The 12,159-nt window shown below is 48.4% G+C and overlaps 1 long non-coding RNA gene across 1 annotated transcript in view; it reads right to left on the bottom strand.

Annotated features, from left to right (window-relative positions):
• Positions 1-3,812: 3,812 nt before the first annotated feature.
• Positions 3,813-12,159, bottom strand: part of LOC137611288 (uncharacterized) — an 8,349-nt gene continuing 2 nt past the window's right edge. Inside the window, exons 1-3 of the long non-coding RNA XR_011038604.1 lie at positions 12,029-12,159; positions 6,068-6,142; positions 3,813-5,986 (exon numbers count right to left, since the gene is read on the bottom strand). The exon at positions 12,029-12,159 is cut by the window's right edge and continues 2 nt beyond it. This is a non-coding gene — a long non-coding RNA (uncharacterized lncRNA). The remainder of the gene's footprint in view (positions 5,987-6,067; positions 6,143-12,028) is intronic.

Raw genomic sequence — 12,159 nt, 5'->3', positions numbered from 1 at the left:
ATTTCTTGAAAATTGAAATGAAAATGAAATGTAATTTCCAAAAATGTGTCGGAAAATGTCATAAAATCCTTAAACTTCAGTAACTAAAGCCCAGCCAGTTCTCCTGGGTGTCGGAGGAGGACATGAGTGCAGCTAAATATCTGAACGTATTTAAAAGCTTCCATCATACTTTATAAATCGTTACGTGTGGATGTATGGGTGAAGACGGTTCTAATCAACATGTTCTAAGTCCCATTAATCAGTCTCACTAGTAGGTCACATCCGTTGCTATGGGGATATGCCACAATACAACACGAACAGGACATAAATCATTATAATGCTTCGTACACGCCTCGCGAGGCGTCATAGGGATGGTCGTAACGCTGAGCGTTTGACACCCGTCTGTTATTCCGTTCTATTAAAACAGAAAGGCCAAAACACTTAAGTGTTCAGCCAGGAGTCGCGGCGTGGTGAGTCATCGCCTTTGAAATGAAGAGTTTGATGAGGCATGCCTGGATTACACGCACGCCGCCCGGGGACACGCATTTTATAGACAAGCCCCAACGCAGACGGGAACGTCGTAACTCCAGGTAGCATCCACCTCCTGCAGCCCCGGACCGCTTCACGGGCCGCCGCCCACACAGGAAGAGGTCTGGAGGTACAGCAATCCCTCGTGCATTTGAGCGTCAACACCTGTGACTTCACCTCATCACGGATTTTTGGTCGGTAGTCATGTGATACCGTACGCGCATTCTATTGGCTGATGTCATCCAGAACTGGGCTATGTTCTGTGAGTCTCTGACTTCTGTGAGACACCAAAGAGCTTTAAACAGTCTATCAGAGTGTTTTAAAGGTGATACAGATAGAAGGTGGGTTAACATCAGAATGGGGGGGTTCATAAACATTTAAATTAACGTTAATAATAAGATAAATAGTTCATCTCTCTATCGGGGAATTCGTTATTCACGTGTGGTTCCTGGAACGCATTACCCACGACAAACGAGGGCACACTGTACTTCCACCCCCACACAGGAAGGGGTCCGGAGGTCCTTCCTCCATGTGGACCTGGAGAACTGACGGGTTCAGCAAAGACGGCTAGAGTCTCTTTATTTTTGTTCATCTTTTAAACGGTTTTCTGTCACTCCATCGTCTTCGTGAGTCTTTGTTACCGTTGGTTTTGGTACGACATGAGTTTCCACACAGGGACGCTTTATTCAACCTGAGGAGGATCCTGGTTTCCGTACCCCCCCAGAACAATCTGTGAGGGTTGGTTTGAGGCTCTTGAACATGAAGCGTTCACTGCGCCTCCTTCCCTTTGTTGCGTTGGGTCCTCGGGGAATGAAAGTCTTGTCTTGGGCTATAAATCTCTGCCGCCCCTCCTTGATTGCGTTTCACTCGTTCGATGGATGCGTACCTGTTGATCGAGGCTCGACCACAGGTCGGTGGTTAGGTGTGATTGAACGCTGATGGAATGATAAACAAGGCTCGGCTGCTGCCGTTTTAAATCCAGGCTAATCATTACGGACCTCCTCCACTGCCCTGGAGGATTCTGGGATTGCATTGAAGATCAAACATGTTGAGATCTGCCTTTCAGAGCGCGGAAAAAAAATGACAGGAAGTTGAGAGGAGAATCTTATAGTTGCTGTCAGATGAGAATGCAATAACTGCGTTTGTGATGATTTTCGGCGTGCTTCTGCTTGAAGTGAAGGTTGAACCGTCCGCCTGGACGGCGAGGAAGTCCTGGACCCTCAGGCTCTTAAGACGCCCCATTGGAGATGTCACGGGTTTAAGAGCTGTTAATTGGAACCCGTCTTTCAGCAGCGACTGACGGTTTTTACCCAACGCCAGGTAACCCTGATGCTGCATTGCATTCGCTGGCAGACGCGTTCGAACAACAGCGGGACATCGTTACGCCGCATCGGGATCTCGTTGAGGTCGATGTTCGCCGGCACATGTTTGGGTTGATATTCTGGTTTGTTCCCTCCTCCCGCTTTGGGAAGCAAACCTTTGAGAGCGTCACCATCGTACACACAACATGACATCTCTGATGACTAACATCCGTCATCTGCGTCCATCTGGTGGCCATCTGTAACACACTGGAAACAGAGACCATGTAACTACACTGCGCCCTCGCACATTCGCGCATCAACGCTCATGACTTCACCTCATCGCAGATTTTAGGCAGTCATGTGATACCGTACACGTATTCTATTGGCTGACGTCGTCTTGAAGTGCGCTACTTTTTGCGAGTCTCAGACTTCTGTGAGACACAAAGAGCTTTAAACAGTCTGTCAGAGTGTTTTAAAGGTAATGCAGATAGAAGGTGGTTTAATATCAGTATGGGGGGGTTCACAAACGTTTAAATTACAGTAAATGAGCTAAGCGTTTAGTTGAGCTATTTAGGTTGCCAAGAGTTTTTCAAATCATCTGACACACTTTTTGGTCGCTACGAAGGTAAACTTTAAGTCTTGTCCAGCCGACTTCCTGCCTGGTTCACCCAACAACCAATGGACCGGCTGTTGAGTCTTCCAGGGAGGAAGACTCAGCAACCGGTTGGTGACTTCTTACCTGGACCACTAGACGTATTGTCTGGTGGTCGTCAGCCACCAGACGACGAGATTCATTTGTCGTGACCCACCTGTTCTGAAGGGACTCCATTACCTGTAGGCAGCACACCTTGTGGTTTGTTGAGCACTCAATCCATAACTCTGACCACAGCAGCTGTCAGAGCAGTGAAGATGCCATAGATCACCCTGAAGGGGAACACAAGTTTGTCCAACATGAACCAACTTGTTTCTCCACCCTGTGAGTGAAACCAGAGACCACATTGGATCAATCAAAGGAGGACAAAGTGTTCCGTCGACCTGGACTTAGACACAGCCTTTGAACTGGACACCTCATATCGGCTGGACTAGCTTTGGTCATGGATGCATGGACGGCTGGATGGACGAGGGCTGGCATGGATGACTTCTCTTGAAAAGGCTCTTCAGAGCTGAGAGGTTAGCATCAGCGCTAAGTGGCTCCTGGGAGGCCTTCATCCGTCTGACGGAGGTTAATGGGCCTCTTCACCCATGAGGGTTCATACCAGATCCCAAGACAGACATCAGATCCGTGACGGAAACCCGGCTGGAGAGGCTCAGGGGCTCAGAGATGAATATAAATAGCATGTCACAAAATTATATGCGTTTTAAGTCTATCGGATGTCATTTAACGCTGCCTGCATTGGAAGGGTTTTAGATGCGCAGGAGAGGCAGACGTCAGGTGACTTTACACTGGAGTGGGCCACAAATATAATGAACATTGTTTCAACCTTTTTGGAGACTAATAGTTAAACTAATTCTTTTCGTCAGATCGTCTTCATCTGATTGATTTCCAGTGTTCTTCTGGTTTGGACTTTCTCCACATGCGCTAACGTATCCGTCTCGGGTTGCTGTCCTGGTGTTTTTTCTGTCTGTGTGGCGCAGCTTTGGGCCCCAGATATTTCCTGTGTTTTTACACCCATGTTTCGACACGGGGACGGCTGTTTCTGCACATAAATAACGATCATGCATCGTCTAACTGCAGAAGAATTTTAATGCCTCCTGTAAACGGATCCATGTGACATAAATCATCATACCTTCCCGCCTCCTCAACATGGAAACATGTGGAACTCCAACATCCCCGTCTTACAGCGTTGGAGTTTAAGCATGTTACACAACAAGGGCAGAAAGAGAAGATGTGTGCAAATTAGGATGTTTCCCTCCCAACCCCCCCAACCATCGTCCAACACCTCGTCCTGGCCGGTGCAAACAGGTCAACTTGTTGGCCCACGCTTCAAAGCCCCAACTTCGCTTTTAACTGACGTCTGACGGACGGCGTCCCAGATGCTTTTTATGGAGGTCCAGCCGAGCGCCAGGAGCTGCATCTGCATTACTGACATGTTTGGAAAACGGACTGACGGACGGAGAGACGGATCCCCGTGTCTCTGGGTTGCCCGACGCTCTTCTCACTTCATGAAAGACGGCTCTTATTTTAACACCCGTTTTGACACCACGATCGCCACGCAGAGCTGGTAACGTGAGCTGGCGCTCTCTGCAGGGGAATGCCGATGGGAAGTTTGGCATCGGCATGACCGTTTCATGGACTAATTGTTTCCAAAGCCAAGTTTATTTCCAATTTAAAAGGGGGCAACACACCAGCCAATAGAAATACGACGCACTGGCTACTTCCTGGCTTGTGGCCGTGTAAGGAAGCAGTCTTTCTGATTGGTTGGAAGCCCAGAGGCTCATCCAGTTAAAGCCTTGTGTTGATGTTTTCATTGAGACTTGTTGTTTTCTAGGTGTGGGTCAGGCTCCAAGACCACCAGGGGCTCCTGGAGGTTCCTGTAAAGCTGGAGATCAGGAATCATCCAATGAGTCTCTGGAGTGGCGTCTTGTAGTTCCTCCTGAAGAGTGAAGGTCATCACCCTGACCCCTTACCTCCCTTTGACCTGTAGAAGAAGTCGCCAAGAGATCTGAGAACTGGACAAGTCTCAGCGACCATTCAGCCCACGGCTTCTTGGTCGTCAGGTTCAAACTCGCCATTGCTTTGTTGTCCATCTTCATGTTTAGACATCAAAGTCCTCATGTCCACTTCAGTGGTGACCACCTGCCTGCATCCAGGTTTTTCCATCCTGGTAGAATGAGGTACGCCACACCAGCCAGCTGCTTAGGGATGTTAGCCTGAGGACCACTGATGTCAGAGACAAATCTCTTTAAAAGAGGACAGCAGTTTGTGGCCTTCAGGCCATGACGTGAAAGTTTGACTTCACCTGCTCCTGAAGGTGAAGTCAAACCATTGACTGTCTTCTACTCCAGGTCACGCTCTTCCTCCATGATTGACACAATCTCTGTTTGCATCTCTTCCCTCTTTTCAGGGAAGGGATTTGACACGCCTCGTCTCCTCCTCTGGTGTTTCATCTCTGTTCCTATCGGTGACATCGTCCATCATTTCAACCAAGATGTCTCTGATGAAGAGACAATCTTGGACGTTCTGACCCTCAAACTGCCGCTGCTGATTGACTTACTCGTGATATAATGAGGTCTCGTTGATTCACACGCGAACGCCTCGCTGGCTTCCAGTAGTTGGCATGCCAGAGCAGTAGGTGGCAGTATACTCTGATAGCATCAACACAGCAGAACAAGATCTGAACCTTCTGGATCCAGCTTTACAAAACTTTAATTTGTGTTTCCCACGTGCTGTGAATTAGATGTCCGTTAACCAGTAAAAACTAAATGAGTGAAGGATCACGCCGAATCATTTCCTTTATAAACTCGGTTGTTGGATCATAATGAAGTGTTATAAATCATAATGAAGTGTTATAAATCATAATGAAGTGTCATAAATGCTGACATGATGCTGTGTCTCTTCGTCGTGTCTCCACTGAACAATAAGGGATTAAAACCATCACATTGTCTTTGGCAAAGCAGCTGAGGTTTCATAGCCAATCAAAACAGCTGCTCCTACTTTTCCGTCCAGAGGCGTGTCATCAGTAACCGGGTGATCGGCGTCCTAACAACCCGGCAAACCCGATTGGTTGACTTCCCAGGGGAACCTGCAGCGCACCAGCTGATCGGCGCTCGTTGTTTGGCTGTGGATCGGGTTTCCAGGACTCGGCCCTGCGGAAAAAAGTGGACGCGGGCAGGTTCTTCACGAGGCGAACACACACACCTGCTTCTGATTCACACACACATGCTGCATGGGCGATGATCGCTGGCAGGTCGGCTCGCACATCTTCTCGGGGAGAGCGTCTACAACAGAGGAAGGCTGGATCCACTCACGAGGAAGAATGAGGGCTTTTATTTCAAAGCCTGGTCCATTTTCAGGAATTCATCCGTCAGAACTTCAAAGATGCAGATGAGATGTTCTCAGAAAACGTCCGGCTCCAGTTGGCAAGTGGGAACCGTCATGAGTGGCTGGCGTTAAATGGATGTGAGTCTTCTGCTGGTGGTTTGGGAGGTTGCGGCGCGTCTCCTGGATCAAAGCTGCCCTGCATGCAAAGTGAAAATCTGTTTTTAGAAAGGAAAAAGTTTTACATGAAGGCCGTTTGGCACCAACAACTAAACTGAACCTTGTGAAAACTCCATGGTCGACCCAAACATCAGCTGTGGGCTCTTTGGTGTGTTCACCCCGGAACGTCTTGTTCCTGCAGAAAGCAAAGGAGTTCGTGTTTGGTGACTCATTCGTAGATCAGGTAAGATCAATGCAAAGGTGGGAAAAAGGTGACGACATGTGACTCGATGATGTCATCAGACAAGCCCAGCAGCACTTTGTAGAGAACGGACAGACGTGAGTTCAGCTTCCTTGCTACACAATGGTTCTGTCTGCCCAGTCTGAGTTAGCTGCTAACCGCTACCAGCAGCTACTGCTTTGGGCTATGCGGTCCAGGGATGTTACTCCAACCGGCCGTCACGACGCGACCACACAGGACTTCCTGTCAGAGGTTTTTCCAACACAGACAGCTGCTGAAGAAAACAAAACGAGGAGCTGAAAGGTGCTAAAACGGCTTAAACTGAGGTCATTTTAAGTCTAACCTGTTAACGCCCCCCACCCCCACCCCCCTCGGGGTTCCAGACCTGTTCCTGGAAGTGTCTGTAAATCCTCGACGGTCCCTAGTGGAGACTTGTCTGATGAACGACAGCAGCTCAGCCTCGCCTGAAGGCAGGTCTTCATCGTCTGACTGGAGTCTGTCTACGTCCTGGAGTCTGTCTACGTCCTGGAGTCTGTCTACGTCCTGGAGTCTGTCTACGTCCAGGAGTCTGTCTACGTCCTGGAGTCTGTCTACGTCCTGGAGTCTGTCTACGTCCAGGAGTCTGTCTACGTCCTGGAGTCTGTCTACGTCCAGGAGTCTGTCTACGTCCTGGAGTCTGTCTACGTCCTGGAGTCTGTCTACGTCCTGGAGTCGAATTGTAGCGACTGAATGTTTGATCCTTTCCTCGGTCGTCTTTCAGTCTTCGGTGTCTCTTCAGGCTTGCTGGTTGATGGACTTTGACGGGTCCTTTGAGTTCCTCCAAACGCACAGGAAGCTGACGTCAGATGAGGTCTTTCTGTCTCGTTGCTGCTGATGTTGTCTCTGATTCCTCTGCTACGGGTCGCTGTCGGGTCGGAATCGCTCAAGCCGCTGTGGATCCTGACTTTACAAACTGGCGCGTTGAGGTCAGTTGGCCCCAACCAGAGTCGAATCGTCAGCGTCCCTTTGGGATCTTTGGGTCGGAACCCAAAGTTTTGGGTTCAAAGTGTTAGTTCACTCGTTTCTGACTCGGTTTATACGTTTTTGTTGATTGGCTGAATCCTTGTTTCGTATTATTATTGTCGTTGTTCAGACGTCCCTCAGGTTGTTTCAGACGTCTGTTTGTTGGTTTCCAACATGGCGGTCGAAGCCGACCGACGTTATATCTAGATGTCACCTTTGGATAAACGTTGGTGTTTCCTGGTTGTTTTCTGATCTCACACACACACACACACAACCACACACACTTGTAACCTGTGAAGCAAACGCTGATTCATTCCAGCTTGAGAAACGCTGACTCACCCAAACCCGTGAGCATGGGAACCGTGTTGACGGTAATCCAGCCGCCGCTCCAACACGTTCCTGTTTACTCCTGACTGATTACGTGTTCGTGTGTTTGTGTGTGAACGACTCCGATCGTGACGCATCGAACAAAAGTGTGTTCACACCGTCTGGAAACGTTCTGCGTGGGAACGTCGCTTTGGTTCCGGATTGGGCTCGATGCGCTTTTATTTACTCACCAAGAACAGACAGATTACCAGGTTAAACTAGCAGATTACTTGATGACCAGGTTAAAATGGCAGTTTACTAGATGACCAGGTTAAAATAGCAGATTACTAGATGGCCAGTTAAATTAACAGATTACTAGGTGACCAGGTTAAACCATCAGATTACTAGATTACCAGGTTAAACTACAGATTATTAGATGAGCAGGTTAAACTACAGATTACCTGATGACCAGGTTAAACTACAGATTACTAGATTACCAGGTTCAACTAATACATCACTAAATTACCTGGTTAAACTAACAGATTACTAGATTACTAAATTAAACTAGTAGATTACTAGATGACCAGGTTAAACTAGTAGATTACTAGATGACCAGATTAAACAAGCAGATTATTAGATGACCAGATTACACTAATAGATTACCAGATGACCTAATGACCTGTTCCTGATTCGTCCTTCTCTTCGTCCCTTGTGTTGACGTTAGCATCACTGATCGTCTGTTCTTGTCGCCGCCTGTTAGCGTGTTTGTTCATGCTCATGATCGTCATGTTAGCATGTGCGCCTCTACTGGCCAATCAAGGAACTGCACTGTCTGACTCTCCTGTAGGACGGCGATAACGGGATGTTTCCAGGGGAACGGAGCTCAGGCTGTTTTCATGTCTTCTAAGTCCTTTCAGCTGGTTTGAACTCCAGAGATGGTTGAGGCGTTCAGACGATCCCGGACGCGCAGCAGCGGTAGAACCCATCCCGACCAGGACAAACCGGCGGAACGCGACTTTAACGATGTTTCCCGTCGACCGGAATGTCAACACCTGCAGAGGAGACGCTGCGTCTTCTCATGTCTCTGTGGCGTCTGAGTTAATCTGGTGATTTACCCTCATGAAGATCTGTCAACACGGAGCGCTGCAGCCAACGGACGCCAGTGTTTAGTCGGACCGGAACCGGTCTATGTGCTGGTCCGTGATCCCTAATGAAAGGGAACTGGGTACACAGGGACTTATGGGGGATTGATGCTGGGAGCTCAGCTGCTTTGTTCCTCCGTGGAACATCAATGGGATTTGAACCTACACCCTCCCTGCCTAAACTTGCCACCCCCGCCGTGCCCACCGGTGCTTGTTGGGGCAAACGGCGGGGGGAGGGGCAGGTTGAGACCCAACGCCTTACGCTGAAGGATGAACGTTGGCACAGATCTTTTACACATAGCCAGGGGGGGGGGCACACGCTCAACGGGGGGACCTGCATGGGGGGGCGATGTAGGATTCCTTCCCCTCAGTGCCGGAGGCTCACCTCCACCCAAAAGCAACTTCCTGTGAGGACGACGCAAGACCTGAGATGTCTGGAAGTAGGAAGAGCTTCGACCCTGAATTTGCCCCGACGCGTTTCAGAGGTAGGGGAAGTCACATGACCCTCTGTCGGCGCCGCTTCCGTTCCTCCGGGTGGGGCTAATCCTGCAAAGCTGCATCTGCAGCAGTTAAGTTAAGACTATCTGGGGGAGAAACTTTGTTTGAGGTTAATTTTGCTGCAGGTCGAGACAGAACGAAGTCTGGAGGAAAGTCCCGTCGGTTCCGTCGGATGAGGTGAACTCGTTGGGTTCTGACGTGAATCCAGGATCCTGAGCGACGGCGGGATTCGTTCTCCAACCCCAACATTTATTTGCATAACTAACCAGGTTCAGGAACATGTTGCCCCCTTCAGGTCGGGTTCAGGAACATGTTGCCCCCTTCAGGTCGGGTTCAGGAACATGTTGCCCCCTTTGGGTCGTCTGTTCAGACGCTGGGATGGAGTCGGGATGGGGAGCCAGCGCCGCGCCTCGGGCCGCGTGTCGGAATACCTGCATGCTGTTACCCACATCTCCTAGCATGTTCATACATGCTACACGCTAGCGTGTGGGCCGTTCAGGTGCAGGTTGTTCCTCTGTCATGCACGTCGTTATACAGTAGCACCTCTGGAAGACGACCAATCGTTGTCCTCTGGGCGCACCTGAAGGCAAACTCGTCCTGAACCACAAAGGTTGTTGGTTCAAGTCCCAGTTCATTAAAGATCATTAACCACCTCCTGATCCAGCTCCATTGGTGGAGAACGGTTTTGAGCGTGGCCAATGAGAGGGACGATTGAACAAAAGGGGAACTAAAATACCGAAGTGATTAAATGAGCGTCGGGTGCAAATCATGTCCTTTTTTGTACGTATTTACTTCCATGAAAACATAAAAATCAAGTTGACGTCAATAACTGGAATCATAAAATCACTAATAAACCATTAAAAACACATAATATCATGTTACTGTACAACAAATCAGAATAAAACATAATATCGTATTATTAGCCCATAGCAACCCCAGTGGTAGTCATTTTAACGTGTGCGCCTCTACTGACCAATCAAAGAACTGCACTGTTTGACTCCTCCCACAACGAGGAAGAGGCAGCTGAAGACGAGACGGAGACGATTTTTCTGTTCAATTTTAAAAATAAAATTTAATTGTCTTAAAATAAATTTGTATTAACCAAATATCATTAAAATACATTCGTTACTAAAGTTCAGTACAGAACTGGGAGCGTTTATCTAGTTTAGTGTAGTTAACGTCACGTCTCCTGGAACCGGTTAGCGACGTTAGCCGAGGTTTTTATTGTTCACCTTGGTCTGTTTCTGAGAATTGAGTTAAATTAAATTATAAAATTATATTAAATAGTATATATATACAGTATATATGAAATAGTCCATTTGGATGAGATTTCTTGTGGTTTTACTGGAAAGCCTTTGTCAGCTAACACTTTAGCATCCCCAGTGTGCGTTCAGAACATGTTTTGTGCGACTCCCGCTCAGACGTGTGTGAACGGCGTCGTGTCAAGGTGACCTCGTTGAATTACTACCAACACCCTGGTGATAACGGTGTGTGTTTAGCTAGCTTACATAGCGTCTTCATAACAGCATGATTTACTTTACCCACAGACGCACCGCCGCTGTGGAGCTCCGCCCCCGCTGGCGACGCCGTCCTCCACTGATTAGATGAAGGTCAAGGTGACGGACGCTGTCACGTCTCACCTGAGATCAGTCGGTTAGCGGTTAGCGCTGCACGTTAGCGCTGCACAGATAGCGATACACTCAGGCTGAATGTGGCGCTCAGCCAGCGTCTGCAGGAAAGTCTGCCCTGGGGGGTCGGTTTAGAACGCTGGGCGGTGGAGTTCTCTGCTCCCCCCCCATGGAGGAATTTTAAACAATGCTGGTGGGGCTTCAACGGGACGCTGTGGGGCAATCGTTCTGTTTCTTAATGACTGCACCAGCTAATAAATCAAGCGTTCAGGCTTCTCTTTGGCAGGAGACGACCGCGTCATAAATCAAACCTGCCCTGTCAATAATTATGTTTTTTGCTGATCAATTGAAACGTTTTGATCCTGAAGTTTCACTGAAGCTCAGATCAAACTGTCCGGCTCGGATTTCACGTCTCTGGAGCGACGAGCTTCAACAGGTTAACCTCACAAATCTGTTAACCTACATCTGGGCTAGGTTACATTGATGTCCTGCTGTGGTCTGGATTTTTGGTCTGCAGTCATGTGATGCCGTACACGCATCCTATTGGCTGACGGCATCCTGAGGTGTTTACGTTCTGTGAGTCTGGGACTTCCGTGAGACACAAAGTGCTTTAAACAGTCTATCAGAGTGTTTTAAAGGTGATACAGATAGAAGGTGGTTTAATATCAGTGTGGGGGGGTTCATAAACGTTTAAATTACCGTCAATAATAAAATAAATAGTTTGTCGCTCTATCATGAAATTCGTTAATCACATGTGGTTCCTGGAACGCGTTAACCATGAGGAACGCGGGGTCACTGTATTTCTTTGAACAAGTAAAAACGACGCGGTAAAGTTCCTCGTCTGCGTGATTTTCACCCTAAAAAACATTTAAAACTGTTTTTAAAAACATTCCTTGTTTTTAAAGTCCTTTAATCGTAGACGCTGTTGCCATGACTACACTACACATCCATGCTGCTCGATTGATTAGGTCTGCTAGGTATCTAAATACCCTGTTATGAACACTGCTGGCCTGTTATAAACACTGCTAATACACAGAAATGTAGATACGTGACTTTAGGGTGGGGTCAGACCTGCTGGGGTGGGGCCGGAGCCCCACCCGGTGGTTATTGTATTAGCCTCAGAGAGCTAATGCAGTGTTTAGCGCTGGTCTGGTGCCAGAGAACACTTCTAATGGAGGGGTGTGTGTGTGCGCGGGCGCCGTAATGACAGTGAAGTGTGTAAATACACGTTTAGGTGTCGGCGTGAAGCGTGTAAAGGTACATACGTGTTTGATTCGGATAGCACACGCCAGAGCGTCTGGTGTTGGACACCAGAAGTGGTTTTCCTGGCAGGAAGCGGTGTGTGTCCGCGGGGCGTCTGGGGGAGGATCGCCCCCGGCAGAAGGTTCTGTTTGGA

Source organism: Antennarius striatus, chromosome 17 (assembly GCF_040054535.1).
Source record: "Antennarius striatus isolate MH-2024 chromosome 17, ASM4005453v1, whole genome shotgun sequence".
Taxonomy (NCBI): Eukaryota; Metazoa; Chordata; class Actinopteri; order Lophiiformes; family Antennariidae; genus Antennarius; species Antennarius striatus.
This window is presented reverse-complemented; position numbering and strand designations above follow the sequence as displayed.